Source organism: Symphalangus syndactylus, chromosome 12, assembly GCF_028878055.3.
Source record: "Symphalangus syndactylus isolate Jambi chromosome 12, NHGRI_mSymSyn1-v2.1_pri, whole genome shotgun sequence".
Lineage (NCBI taxonomy): Eukaryota > Metazoa > Chordata > Mammalia > Primates > Hylobatidae > Symphalangus > Symphalangus syndactylus.
Window position 1 is genome coordinate 54873218 of NC_072441.2, and position 15802 is coordinate 54889019.

Here is a 15802-nt window from a genome sequence, read left to right on the forward strand (position 1 = left end):
GGCTGTCTTTATCGTTAATAAAGTACCTAATATTGTACTAGCATATAATAAGTACTTAGTAAAATGGTAGCTATGAAGTGGTGGACCTTTTCTTTTCTGTTTTTTTTTTTTTTTTTTGAGATGCAATCTGGCTCTGTCACCTAGGCTAGAGTGCAGTGGTGCGATCTCAGCTCACTGCAACCTCTGCCTCCCGGGTTCAAGCGATTCTTCTGCCTCAGCCTCCTGAGTAGCTGGGACTACAGGAGCACGCCCCTAGGCCTGGCTAATTTTTTTGTATTTTTAGTAGAGATGGGGTTTCACCATGTTAGCCAGGATGGTCTTGATCTCCTAACCTCATGATCTGCCCACCTCGGCCTCCCAAAGTCCTGGGATTACAGGTGTGAGCCACCGTGCCCTGCGGTAGTGGACTTTTTCTTGAAAATAATGAGACTCAAATTGCTGCTAGTGAGCAATTTAAGGTATATACAGAACCTATCTCAGAGTCTGATACATAGTAGACATTCAATATATATTATTGAAGGAATAAATAATATAATAATAAATATATATTAATATATAAATCATATATCATTCAATATATATATGAAAGAATAAATAGTAACACTTTGGAAATTCTACTAAACAAATATAAGATGTGATTATCAATCTGCAAACCATGTATGTTTTTCTGTTTTCCCTTCTATCATGTAATTTTTTTCTACAATATTTTACATATTGTAGGCTCCTCATAAATAATGTTTGAAAGGTTAATAGCAACATAAATAAAATACAAAATTTTCCAATTTTAATTGTAGCTGTGATTTATACTTCTTTCTCACCATATATTGTATCAAACTGATGAAGTAATTAGGATTTAAAATTTCTTTCCATACTATAAAATGGTGAAATATGTTCCTTGCCATGCTCTCGTGAAAGTTTTGAAGACACTGAAATGGCTAAAAAGGTAAATAGAGAGAGGAGAATTAAAATATAAATAACACACAAACTGGATAAGCTACTGTAGAGTAAATTGAAAGTTAATAAGCTCAGGAATAGAACTCCTATATTTCCTATGGCAATTTGCCAAGATTCTTGCACATTTTGCTATAAAAAATGTTTACCATGGCCAGGCGCTGTGGTTCACACCTATAATCCCAGCACTTTGGGAGGCTGAGCTGGGTAGATTGCCTGAGCTCAGGAATTCGAGACCAGCCTGGGCAACGTAGTGAAACCCTGTCTCTACTAAAAATAAAAAAAATTAGCCAGGCATGGTGGCAGGCACCTGTAGTCCCAGCTACTCAGGAGGCTGAGGTAGGAGGATGACTTGAACCCAGGAGGCGGAGGTTGCAGTGAGCTGGGATTGTGCCACTGCACTCCAGCTCAGGTGACAGAGTGAGACACTTGTCTCCCCCCCAAAAAAAAAAAAAAAAAAAAAAAAAGTTTACCAAATCGCCCTGAGGTATAAATCTTAAGTCCAGAAATTAAAATCTCCAAGGAAAACTCAGGAGTCACATTAAACCAATGGCTCAAACCTGGTCACCATTTCCCATTGTCTGGATTCACCGAAGGATCCATTTGGTGGAGGTCAGAGAAGAGTTAAGCTAGTGATGGAGGATTGAGAGTGGGGGAAGAAGAGGTCAGGAGTAGGGTGAGAGTGAAAGAAGGGAGGGCTTTAGGTGTTTTTCTCCTAACAGGGCTTTCCTGTGTTTCTGGGAAGGTTTTTGTTTCCTGAAGCTCCAGATTGCGTTATCTGCAAATCAGGGAGGGTGCTGCTGTGTGCTTTGAAGACCATTACTGGATGTGGTGGGGCAAAGCACAGAAGTGCAGACTGAGATTATTAGTGCAGATTTGGTATTCATAAGGTCAGATCGGGGCTGCTGTCTGTCAGTTTGGTTAGATTTTTAGGGGGTGTCTCTGAGGCAAATAATGAATAAAAAAGTAATACTGTGCTGTTTATCACCTGCTGGTCTTTAAACTATAGTTAAATTTCCCTGATAATTTCTTTTCCATTAATCTTTCTTTCTGTTAGGAAATCTTTGGAAAATTGCTGACTTGGCAGCTGAAAATATTTTCTTGGCAAGCCCTTTGAAATTGTAATTGTATTAAAGTGCCTTTTTCTTATCTTTGCCTTTAAATAACTTTTTTTCCCCCTGGTTCTCTGTTGGAGAAAGAAGAATAAAATGCATTGTGCATCCTTATCCTCAACATATCATTAGTTTTGAACCTTTGAAGTGCAGTGAAATTCTCTATTGTGAGGGATTTTAGTCTTAAATCAACAGCATGTCAGGAAGCATTAGTGAGGCACAACATCACACGCATATGTGGACGGGTCTGGTCATCAAGCATAAACGAGCTGCCAGGAAACCAAGCTATAGAAACAAGAGTTCTTAATTCCCCTACCCCTATTCCCACGCATTTAGACTCTAGGGATGCAAATACAATATACCAATTATGGTAACACTTTCTGACCTCAACTCATCAAGAAATATAAAATTGCGTGTTCAATATTTTGTGGAGCCACTATTTCAAAATTGATTTTTAAGCAATGGTTACTTGTGTGTTTTTTTGTCTCCTCTGGGAATCTGGGGTTCGGAAGAGCAGTGCATTTCTCTTGATGTCTCTCTGAGATAAATAAGAAAATAGGAGGCCATTTTCAGGTTGGCCTCAAGGTCTCTCCCAGGCATCCAGACTCATTTTGTCATTTCTCTCCAGGGCTTATGCTTGGCCTGCTGATCCCAGAGGAGAGAATCATAGAGAATTGTGGAATTGGAGAGCTGCAAATAGCCTGCCCTCATTTGTAAGTCATCCCTGATTCAGGCTACGGAGCTGCAGCTGTTGATGGCATCCATGGAAATGACTCTGGCCTTGAGGCTCAGCTTCTCACAGAGAAGCGGTTTTTCCATTCTGCATCCTGTGCTTGATGGGAGACTTGACAAAGTGGTGGCAGAGCTGGAGCCTGAGGAAAACCCAACAGAGCTTGCATTTATTACAAAATACTGAATTGCTAAGTGCTAAATGAGATTGCTTCCATGTCCTGCTCATTGACTGACAGGAAACAAATGCACCCTCAAATAGCAGGTGGGGTTGGAATTAGGAGGAAGTAGTTGGAGACTGCACCAAAGAGCAGGGGGCCAACCATGGGCCACACAAGGGGATGTGGAAGTGTTTCATTCTACCCAATGTTCTTGTGGAGTTAGTTGTTACTTAGCTAAAAAAAATGTTGGGGAGGACCCGGGTTTGGTTCTTAGTGCTGCCATTTTATTAGTTGGGTAACCTTCGGCAAGTTAACAGTTCTGTGCTTCAGTGTCTTCATCTATAAAGAGAAAATAACAATTTGCAAGGCCACTAAAAGATAAAATGAATGTTTATGTAGTCTTTCTGCTGCATAGTAATGCTGAATTAATGTCTCTATTCTTTTTCTTTTTTTTAAACAACAAAAAAACCCCTCCTGTCTTTTTTTTTCCTCAATCAACTTAGAGGTTTATTTTGCCAAGGTTAAGCACCATGGCCCATGACACAGCCTCAGGAAGTTCTGAGAACATGTGCCCAGGGTGGCTGAGTTATAGCTTGGCTTTATACATTTTAGACAGACAGAAGTTACAGGCAAAAACATAAATCAATATGAATAAGGTATATATTGGTTTGGCCTGGAAAAAAGGGACATGATGGGGGCAGAGGGGGTATGGGGATTCCAGGTCATAGGTAGATTCAAAGATTTCCTAATTAGCAATTGGTTGAAAGACTTAAGTGCTGCCTGAAGAGTTGAAGTCAGCTCAAGTTCAGATAAAAGGGGTTTTGAAAGCCAAGGCTCTTGTCAAGTAGATGAAACCTCCAAGCAGCAGGCCTCAGAGACAATATATGGTGAATGTCTCTGTTCACACCTCAAAAGCCGTCAGACTCTCCAGAAAATACCTAGTCATGGAAAGAGATTCTTTACAGAATGCAAATTTCCCCCACAAGAAACAGCTTTGCAGGGCCATTTCAAAATATGTCAAAGAAATAAAATACTTTGGGAATAAAATACTTTGGTTTCCTTCAGAGTCTACTGTTTGTCCTGTGATGCTATACCAGAGGCAGGTTGGAATTTTGTATGTCATTGCTACAAAGAGGCTGTTTTAAGATCTCCGTTTTCATGTTAATATTGGTCAGTTGTGTCTAAACTCTAAAAGCAGGAGAGTGTAATGAGGCATGCCTGATCCTCATTTCCTGTCGTGACCTGAACTAGTTTTTCAGGTTTCTTTGGAATCCTGTTGGCCAAGGAGGGGAGGGTCATTCAGTCAGATGGGGAGCTTAGAACTTTATTTTCGGTTAACATTCTCCCTCTTCTGGCCAAGATTTGCCAGAGGCAACATCAGTGATCAAACTTTTATTTTTGTCCCATAGCTGAACTCATGTCTTAATGATTACTCACATTAATCACATGAGACTGGCCCTTTAGAAGCCCATTCTCTATCCCACTTAGAATGGGACACCAACATTGCTTCTCTAGATTTCATAAGAAATGCTAGCTAGCTTCTGTTCCAAATTGCCAGTTGTTTCAAGTAATGGAAATAGTAGGTACGTTCTTGGGAATGGGGAGTTCCCTACGGGTTGGGGGTATGGAGTGAGGCTGTAAGTTACATGAAGACAGGGCAGAGGATACAAGGATACAGCACATAACAGATACACAAGTAGTGAATGAATGCATATAAGTGTTTGGTGGCCAAAGTAGGGCAAGGAGAGAACTAATGAGGGCAAATAGGAAAGAAGTGGCTTCTGTTTCTGTATCTTGACTCGCTTCTCATCGGTTTGTAAATGGAGGTAGGTTGTAGAAAACACACACACACACATGCACACGAACACCAAGAGCAATGACTAAGAAGAAGGAGGGACAGAGTTTTGAGTTTGGAAGAGCATGCTGGGCACAGAATTTGAAGTAGTCTTAATCAATTAGCACTTCACATTTTGTAATTTAGAATCATGCATACATATCTCCTGGTCTAACCCTCATAGAATGTAGGATTTCTCCTGTTATTAGTTTCCTATTGCTGCTAGAACAAATTACCACAAATTTTGTGGCTTGAAACAAGACAAATGTATCGTCTTACAGTTCTGGAGGTCAGAAGCTGAACGTGGATCTTATAGACTAAAATCAAGGCATTAACAGAACTGCATTTCTTCTGGAAGCTCTTTGGGAGAATCTGTCTCTTTGCCTTTTCCAGCTTCCAGAGGCTGCTCTCAGACCTTAGCTTGTGGCCCCTTCCTTCATCTTCAAAGCAAATTACTCAATGTCTGCTTCTATCAGCCAATTTCCTTCTCTGACTGTTTCTCTACTTCCTTCTGTTATACAGACCTCTTATATGGGCTCACTCAAATAATCCAGGATAATCTCCCATCTCAAGATTCCTACCCTAATCATATCTGCAAAGTCCATTTTTACATTTAAAGCAATGTATTTACATTTCCTGGTGTTTAAGACACAGACATATTTGGGGGGCCATAACTCATTCTGTCACACTTCCCTAAATCACCCTGTCCTGATGGTTAGGTGCACACCTCTTGTTGAGTACATTCTGAGGCAGCCCATTTCAATGTAAATGTTATCTGACTTTCTTTTGCTAGTTAAATGAATGACTGAGTGAGTAGAGGAAGCCACATGCTCTTTCTCTTTCTCTTCACTCATGGGTTGAAAGCAGCCAGTAAGAAGTCAGACAAGAATAATTAGGAAAGTTTGCTAGGGTTTTTGTCATTACCTTGAGTCTTGACAGGCAGATCTCCAAGAGAACAGTAGCTTGGCTACCTACCCCCTAGTCGAAAGGGCCATGCAGGAATACAAATACACTCTTTTAGCTTCTGATGAAAGAACTGGGCATCATTATCCCTAAGGACATCACTGATTAATTGTAATGTATGCATAACTGCTTAGCTTATGTACAAATTCTTCCACTGTCATTGCAGGGTACAATACCAACATTGCCTTGAGCCAGTTCAGATAAACACCAATAAGAAATAATTTATTTCTTCATTTACTTACTGCAGAATCAGTGGGAAGCCTCTTTCAACCCAAGGCTATCCATTTTCAAAGGGGAAATGGTACAGTAAGTGGAGGATCCCCATGGCTCAGACAAAGACTGTGTTCTTCTTCTTGATTATTTTTGTTGTAGAGTTATGACTATTCAAACAATTCTAGAAAGCTCTTTCCTGTTGGCAATATCTCCACGTAGCTCTCTCATTAAGCCCATTCAGTTCAGTGCTTTGATGTGTAAGACATCATACAGTATAAAATTGTCCCATGCAAAATCTACTTTCCCCTAAATATGTATTATTGACTTGGCTAAAAACTTCTCATCAGACATTGAACAGTGAAAAATACTTTACTCTTGCCATCTGCCCAATAAACAGAATCATACAGTGTGCTCAACTACTCTAAGTGATCATTTAAGGTGACTTCCGCTATTAACACATATAGCCGCTGGGCATACTGACTCCACCCCCGTTCTTGCTGCTCTGGCTGTGGTACCCCCTTATACCCGCTTTAGTTTGATGGTTTTTTTTTTTACTCATTCCTCCCAATTCCAAACATTTTATTAATCATTATGTTTTAAAAGAAATCAGTTTCATTGGGTTATTATTTACATACAAATGCATATATCAGTGTAAGCATCACTGCAATTAAGATACGGAATATTTCCATTCCTATAAAAAGTTCCCTCCTCCGCTTTTGCAATTAATTATTTGCCACCCTTCTGCCCCAAGCAATCTTCTGTTACTATAGATTAGTTTCCCTTTTCTAGAATTTCATATAGTTGGAATCATACAGTATATATTATTTTGTGTAGGCTTTTGTTTTAAAATTTAGCATCATGCTTTTGAAATTCATTCATATTTTGAAATTCATTCATATTGTATATATCAATAGTTTCTTCCCTTTTATTGCTTAGAAGTGTTCCATGGTATGCATTTAACACATTTTGTGTGTCTGTTCACTAGTTGTTGAATATTTAGGTTGTTCCTAATTTTGGGCTGCAATGAATGAATTTACTGTGAATATTTGTATACACAACCCTATGGATATATCGTTTCATTTTTAATTTTTTTGAGTAAATTCTGAGGAGTGGAATTGCTAGGCCGTAGATAACTATGCAAGTAACTTTATAAGAAATGGACAAAGTGTTTTCCAAAGTAGCTGTACCATTTTATATTCCTACAAATTTTGTCTGAGAGTTCCAGTTGTACCACATTCTGGGCAGCAGTTGGTATTATAATCTTTTAGATTTTAACCATTCAAATGCGTGTGCAGTAAGATTTCATTGTGGCTTTAATTTCTCATTTTCCATAACTAATCATTTTGAGCACCTTTTCATGTCTTTATTGCTATCCAGGTTTCTTCTTTTGTGAAGCATCTCTTAGCACTTTTTGCCCATTTTTAAATGGAGTTGTCTTATTGAATTGTAAGATTTCTTCATATATTCTACGTACAAGCCTGTTATTAGATATATGCATTGTATTTGTTTTATACCAGTCTATAGATTGACTTTTTATTTTCTTAACATTGACTTTTAATTTTGCTGATGTCTAATGTATTAGTTTCCTCCTTATTGCTACTGTAACAAATTACCACAAATTTAGTGGCTTAAAACAACACAATTTGTCTTAAAGGTCTAGTGGTCAGAAGACCAATCTAAGTTGGCAGGGCTGCATTCCTTCTGGAGACTCCAGGAGAGAATCCATTGCCTTGCCTTTTCCCACTGCTAATGGTTGCCTGCATTCCTTGCCTCAAGATGCCACAGCACTCCGACCTTGGCTTCTTTTGTCAAAGGTGCCTTCTCTGACTCTGACTTCCTGCCTCCCTCTTTCAAGGACTCTTGTGATTACATTAGGCCTTCCCAGATAACCCATAGTAATCTCCCTATTTCAAAATCCTTAACACAATTAACATCTGTCAAGTCCCTTTTGCCATGTAAGGTAACCTATTCACAGGTTCTGGAGACAGGATGTGGACACTTTTGGGGGATCATTATTCAGTCTACTGCATGGAATTTATAATTCTTTTTCTTTTAGGGTTCCTGATTTTTGCATCTTACCTAGAAAATTTTGCCCTATCCCAAGATCATAAAAATTTTCTTCTATATTGAAGAGTTTTATACCTTCAGCTATTATGTGTAGGTCTGCAATCTACTTCAAATTAATCTTTTTGTATGGTTTTGAGGTAAAAGTCAGCTTTCATTTTGCTTTTTTTTTTAATTTCCAGTTTCTCCAGCATCAATGTTGAAAAGACTATCCTGTTGAATTACCTTGACATGTTCGTTGAAAATCAATTGATCACTTAACACGTGTGTTGATTTCCATTCTCTCTGTTCTGATTTTTCTGAATGCAAAAATGATTCAATCCTTGGCTTAGAATCATTGAATAGTTTCTAATATCCTCTTTTTTTAAACATGATTTACAAGGCCCTTCATTATATGACCCTTTCTTCTCTTTCCAATGATATCTTTCACCTTCAATTGTACTGACCATCTTCTAGTTTCTTGAATACACCATGCTCTTTTAACTCGAAGCCTCTGCACACACTTCTCCCTCTGCCTTGAACACCCTTTCCTTCCTCTTTGCCTCACTTTTCTCTTCTCATTTATTAAGTGACCATCACTTTCCCCAGAAAACTTTTTCTGACTTATTTCTTTATGCTATCAGAGCAGCTAACACACTGAATTCCAGTTGCCACTAGACATACCTGTATCCCCTCTACATATGGTTTTCTGGGGCAGGTGGGTTGGGGTGAAGACCATGTGTTACCCATTTATATCTCCTAGCACCCAGCACATTGATTTGTTAAATGAATAATGATGGACCTTCTGTCACACATATGGGGCTCACCTCACAATGGAGTCACTGATTGATATTCACAGCAACTACACTCAACTATGAAGAATGGACTGGATGAAGAAAGGATGGAAAAGAGCCAATTTCTTATTTAGGCAAAGTGGGAATGAAGTATTGCAACACAAAAGAATATTCTAATAGATATACCAGAGTTTTAGTAAATAAATTTTACTATTTTATATGATAACCCTTAACTGGGGAATAGGTAATCTGATTAATAAAATATTCTGGTTAATACAGATCCTTGTATATATTTTCAATTTAATAAGAGTAAAGGAGGAAAAAGAACAGATGTTTATGTACTACATTTAACATACTTTGTACTGAACTATGCACTTTATAAATGTAATCTCATTAAACTCCCAAAACAACTCTGGGATGTTAGGATGATTATGTTAATGCCCAGAGAGGTAATATAAATAACCATACAGTTAGTTAGTGGAGAAGCCTTAGGTTTGAAACCTAGAGATATCTTCCTCTAAAGTCTGCACCCATTCTATTCCCTAGGAAAATGACTACGTTTTCTTACGACTGAAGCTAATCCCAAGTTCCTCTGATAATTCATAAGGAATCTATGATGTTGTAATGACTTAGGGCATTATTGAACAAAAGTTGCTATTTTACTTGAAAGGGGTAGATATATTACTTTAAAAAGTTTTTCCAACTTTCCAATATATTTTTTGATTATGTGGTATCCTGTTAACATAGACTTTGTCTTGGCAATTGTTGGAATTTTAGGTTGGCTCTAAGATGCCATTACCCACAGGGATTCCAGAAAAGTGCCAAATTAGCCCCAAACTGTGATCATCCCTTCAACCAAATTCTCCCAAATGGTACATAAAACAGAAAGCATAACTCAGTGGAAACAGGAGGGAACTTTATTGTTAGCTACGGCCATAACTCTCAGGCAGAACTCAGGGAAGGATGGCCTAGTGGGGCCTTAACAGGGTTGGGAAATTCCTCTACCTTATATTCTTTTTTTTGTAGTCCTTAACATTTGTTTTTAAATCCACTGGGATTCAATAGCCCAGCGAGGCTTGTTGCAGTGTTTTTTCGGGAAGAAATCATCAGAGCATCAGGGAAGTCTATCCCACAGCCCCATCTGATGGGTTCCTTTTCCTTGCTGCTCTGAACCATGGGTGAGCATTTCAGCTGAAGAAACAATGCCTCTTAGTGTTACTCCCCAAAGTTTCTAAAACTGATCAAAAGAAGACATTAATTATTTCCAAGGCCACATTGGTTGAAATTTATTTTAGTATTTCCCGTCTCAAATTATGCTCTGCTTCATTGTCCAGCCTAGGTTAGCAAAGAGGTTTGTATATTAGAGACACAAGACAGGATTCCCAAAATAAGAGGATGCCAAACAGAAAACTTCCCCAAATCGGAACAAAACATAATTATCTACCTTTTGTTGCTAAAAGCAATTAAAACTGCCAAATAAAAATATTCTTTTTTATTGGTGAATAAAATATTCTTTTTTTATTGGGGAAATTATTAAGGAAATGACCTCTCAACCTCTCATTCATCTTCCTTTTTTGTTTTTCATTTTTTGAGACAGGGTCTATGTCATGCAGACTGGAGTAGAGTGGCACGATCTGGGCTTCTTGCAACCTCCACATCCTGGGCTTAAGTGATCCTCCTACCTCAGCCTGCTGAATAGCTGGGACTGCAGGTGTGAGCCACCATGCCTGGCTAATTTTTGTAGAGGCTGGGTTTCACCATGTTGCCCAGGCTAACCTCAAACTCCTGGGCACAAGCGATCCAACCATCTTGGCCTCCCAAAGTGCTGGGATTACAGGTGTGAGCCACCATGCCCTGCCATCAATTTTCAATAAAAGACATGTGAGTATCTGTGGGGGGCTTGGAGTCCCAGGTAGAGTTTGGTTCATCTTCCAATGAAGGTGGTGTTGTCTTACAGCATTTCTATATTTGGATCAACCCAACAATTATTGTCTCAGATATTTTACTTTCCCAAATCATGAAGTGTCAAATAAAACTGTGACCATGATTTCTATGTTGATAATACTGATTGGTCTTCTAAGAAATGTAGGAATAATTTACAACGTATAAAGGAGCTTTGAGAGAAAGGCAAGAGTTTATGAAAAATAAGAAACTTGAGAAGAGATAGATTTGTATTACACAAGTATTGGGAGATTGAAGAAGCCAAAAGAGCACAATAACTTATCTGGCAAATCAGAGAAAAGGCAGCTGCTGGAAGGGATTTTGTCTAGGCAGATGTGGAGTCTGAATGCAGTGAACAAAGGGATGCTGGGCAGAATTCAGAAGAGAATAAACCAAAATTTAGGTGCCTTGAAGAACATTTTTTTTTTTAATGGGGAAGTATTGTTTTTGGCTATAAATGCCAGAGTACTCTGACTTGAACTGGTTTAAATATGAAGAGAATTTATTGTCTCAAGAACTGGAAGTACAGAGGTAGAAGACAGGGTGGGCCCAAGAACAGTACAATCTTGAGCTCATTGCCATTGTCAAGGACCTGGGATCTTATCTGTCTCCACTCTGCTGCCTTGGTGTGGGTACCATCCTAAGGGTGGATCCCCTGTGGTAGCAAGATGGTTGCAGATGGCAACAGGAGCTGTTTTTTTTCTTGTTTATGTCCAGTAGAAGAGAAAGAGGAAAACCTTTTCACTAAGCAGGTAATATAATTCATTCCTTTTCATCTATTGGACAGATAATATGCTCATCTATTAGCCAAAACTCATCCCTAGGTCATATGCTAATTGGCACATTGACTGATGCGTAATATTCTCTGAAAGTAAAAATGGGGTAGATATCTGAACAGGAATGGAATTCTGCTGAGGATGGGGAAGGAGAGACTAGATGTTGGATACACAACTGTATTAGTTCATTGTCATGCTGCTGATAGAGGCATACCCAAGACCAGGCAACTTACAAAGGAAAGAGGTTTAATGGAGAACTCACAGTTTCACATGGCTAGGGAAGCCTCACAATCATGGTGGAAGACAAGAAGGAGCAAGTCACATCTTACTTGGATGGTGGCAGGTAAAGAGAGAGCTTGTGCAGAGAAACTCCCGTTTTTAAAACCTTCAGATTGCATGAGATCCATTCATTTTCACAAGAACAGCATGTTAAAGACCTGCCCACGTGATTCAGTCATCTCACACTGGGTACCTCCCACAACATGTGGGAATTATGGGAGCTACAAGATGAGATTTGGGTGGGGACACAGAGCCAAATCATATCATTCCACCCCTGGCCCCTCCCAAATCTCATATCTTCACATTTCAAAACCAGTCATACCTTCCCAATAGTCTCCCAAAGTCTCAGCTCATTTCAGTGTTAACTCAAAAGTCCACAGTCAGAAATCTCTTCTGAGACAAGGCAAGTCCCTTCCATCTATGAGCCTGTAAAATCAAAGCAGGTTAGTTACTTACTAGATAGAATGGAGGGTACAGGCATTGGGTAAATACAGCCATTCCAAATGGGAGAAATTGGCCAAAACAAAGGGGCTACAGGCCCCATGCAAGTCTGAAATCCAGCAGGGCAGTCAAATCTTAAAGCTCCAAAATGGTCTCCTTTGACTCTGTCTCACATCCAGGTCATGCTGATGTAAGAGGTAGGTTCCATCAGTCTTGGGCAGCTCTGCCCCTGTGGCTTTGCAGGGTATAGCCCCTCTTCTGGGTGCTTTCACAGGCTGGCATTGAGCGTCTGTGGCTTTTCCAGGCGCACAATGCAAGTTGTCAGTGGATCTACTGTTCTGGGGTCTGGAAGATGGTGGCTGTCTTCTCACAGCTCTACTAGATGGTGCCCCAGTAGGGACTCTGTGTGGGGGCTCTGACCCCACATTTCCTTTTTGCACTGACCTAGTAGTGGTTCTCCATGAGGGCCCTGCCACTGCAGCAAACTTCTGCCTGGGTATCCAGGTGTTTCCATACATCCTCTGAAATCTAGGCAGAGGTTCCCAAATCCCAGTTCTTGACTTGTGTGCACTCTTAGGCTCAACATCACATGGAAGCTGCCAAGGCTTGGGGCTTCCACACTCTGAGGCCGTGGCCTGAGCTCTGCAATGAACCCTTTCAGCCACAATTGTAGCAACTGGGACACAGGGCACCAAGTCCCTAGGCTGCAAATGACATGAGGACCCAGGGCTCAGCCCACGAAACCACTTTTTCCTCCTAGGCCTCCAGGCCTGTGATGAGAGGGGCTGCTGTGAAGACCTCTCACATGCCCTGGAGACATTTTCCCCATTGTCCTAGGGATTAACATTCGGCTCCTTGTTACATATGCAAATTTCTGCAGCTGGCTTGAATTTCTCCTCAGAAAATGGGATTTTCTTTTCCATCACATTGTCAGGATGCAAATTTTCCAAACTTTTATGCTCTGTTTCCCTTATAAAACTGAATGTCTTTAATAGCACCCAAGTCACCTCTTGAATGCTTTGCTGCTTAACAATTTCTTCTGCCAGATACCCTAAATCATCCCTCCCAAGTTCAAAGTTCCACAAATCTCTAGGACAGGGGCAAAATGCTGCCAGTCGCTTTGCTAAAACATAACAAGAGTCACCTTTGCTCCAGTTCCCAACAAGTTCCTCATCTCCATCTGAGACCACCTCAGTCTGGATTTCATTGTCCATATCATTATCAGCATTTTGGTCAAAGCCATTCAACAAGTCTCTAGGGAGTTCCAAACTTTCCTACATTTTCTTGTCTTTTTCTGACCCCTCCTGCCTTTACCCAGTTCCAAAGCCACTTCCACATTTTTGGATATCTTTTCAGCAGCACCCCACTCTACTGGTACCAATTTACTGTATTAGTTCTTTTTCATGCTGCTGATAAAGACATACTGGAGACTGGACAATTTACAAAGGAAACAGGTTTAATGGAAAACTCACAGTTCCACGTGGCTGGAGAAGCCTCACAATCATGGTGGAAGGCAAGGAGGAGCAAGACACGTCTTACATAGATGGCGGCAGGCAAAGAGAGAAAGGAGGGAGCTTGTGCAGAGAAACTCCTGTTTATAAAACCATCAGATCTTGTGAGACCCATTTCCTATCATGAGAACAGCATGGGAAAGACCTGCCTCCATGATTCAATTACCTCCCACTGGGCCCCTCCAACAATACGTGGGAATTCAAGATGAGATTTGGGTGGGGACACAGCCAAACTATATCAACAACAAACAACATGACTACAGAGTCCACCAATGATAGACTGAGTCTGCAAATGTCAAGTTCAAGAGTTCTCAAAAGAAGCTGGGGTGAAACAGAATAATTGGATACCCTATTTAGGGCCAAGGGTGCTCACCAAAGCAAATGTCACTGGGGCCTGCTCTGAGAGACATGAGAACTAGATAAGTTTTTATCCACCCACATTATGATTAGAGAGGGATGGATCCAAATGTATAAATCTGAATGTCAGGTGAAGGGTGGTAGAGAATAAACGACAAGGTTAGAATCCAGGAGGATGGCAAGAGGTTAGAGTTTGTGGTGAGAGATGAGTTGGTGGGATTGGTCGAGACCCCTGGATAAAATCGTGAAGGTTTTGGAGGCCTGCTTTCCCATGGTGTTAGCAATGTGGGTCAGGCCTGAAAATGCCAAGATCACATTAGGTTAGAGCATTGGTTCTCATACTTTCATATGCATTAGAATCACCTCAGGGCTTGTTAAACCAAATTGTTGGGCCCCAGTCCCAGGGTTTCTGCTTCAGTAGATCTGGGGTAGGGCTTGAAAATTTGCATTTCTAACAAAGTTTCCAGGTGCTGCTAGCTTGGGGACCTCACTTTGAGAACCACTGGATTAGAGAAACAGCTTGCCAAGGGCTGTTAAACTGGTGTTTTTCAATGTATGGTGTGAGGGCCACCTGCTAAGAATCACTGGTGGAGACTGTTCAAGATGCTAATCTTCTAAGCTCTATCCCCAGAGGTTTGTGTTAGGGGCCTTGGAGAAGAACCTGAAAATCTACTTTTTTTAAAAACAAGTTCTCAAGATGATTCTTATGTTGCTATGGTTTGTGAACCACTCTAAGTCATGTGAAGCTCATTTAAACCATCACTTATCTCTGTGTGTTTTGTGTAGTAAGCAGGCTACTGCAGTGACTCATCACCTTTTGTGGCTGCCACAATGGCATAGAATCAAGCACTGGGGTTTTGGGAGCTTGACAGAGAGGGGTTCAGATCCTGTGTGTGCCACATTCTATTTGGGGGATCTTGGACAAAGAGATTTAACCATTCTGAGCTTCAAGTTCATTATCTGAAAGATGGAATAATGAGACAAGTATTATGTAATAGTCACCTAACATCATGTCTGATTTTTCTTTTTAAATTTACAAAGGAAAGAGGTTTAATTGAGTCACAGTTCCACGTGGCTGAGGAGGCCTCACAATCATGGCAGAAGGCAAAGGAGGAGCAAAGTCACGTCTTACCTGGCAGCAGGCTAGAGGATGTCTGATTCTTAGTAAGCCCTCAATAAGCAGTAGCTCCTCTATGATTTCTTGATATTCTTATTTCCAGCAGTATGATATGTATGATATGCCAGTTGACCCACTGAACAGGTATCTTGCCAGAGGAGTTTCATATGCTGCTTGACTTGAATCAAGAGAAGGCATCAGGGGAACACTATCACAGAAAAAGATTAAAAAGAACTTTGGGACTTAAAAGGCAGAAGGAGAAAAACTATTCTCTGGATAGTGCTGGTGAAAAGTGAGCAGACAGTGAGATATCATTGGAGCTTGTCTTCTGCATGTTTGGTTGCAACTCCTGTCTTCATTCATAATGCCTCAAATCTCCTCCTGACACATGGCCGGGACTCTGTTTGTGATGAATGTTTGTACACATGGAGGAGGGAGGTACATATGCTGTACATGCTTAGAGGTGGAGACTTACAGGGAGCAGAAGAAGTGTGGGTGGTCAGGCAAAATGAGGAAAATACTTATGAAACTCAAAACAGACCATGAAATCAAAGTCTGGAAATATTGTCAGTGTGGCCCC

General features: G+C 40.4%; 1 long non-coding RNA gene across 1 annotated transcript in view; it reads left to right on the top strand.

Moving 5' to 3' along the window:
* LOC134733751 (uncharacterized) overlaps positions 1-15802 on the top strand; it is a 62812-nt gene that overhangs the window by 4520 nt on the left and 42490 nt on the right. The window contains exon 2 of the long non-coding RNA XR_010117362.1: positions 10398-10681. This is a non-coding gene — a long non-coding RNA (uncharacterized lncRNA). The remainder of the gene's footprint in view (positions 1-10397; positions 10682-15802) is intronic.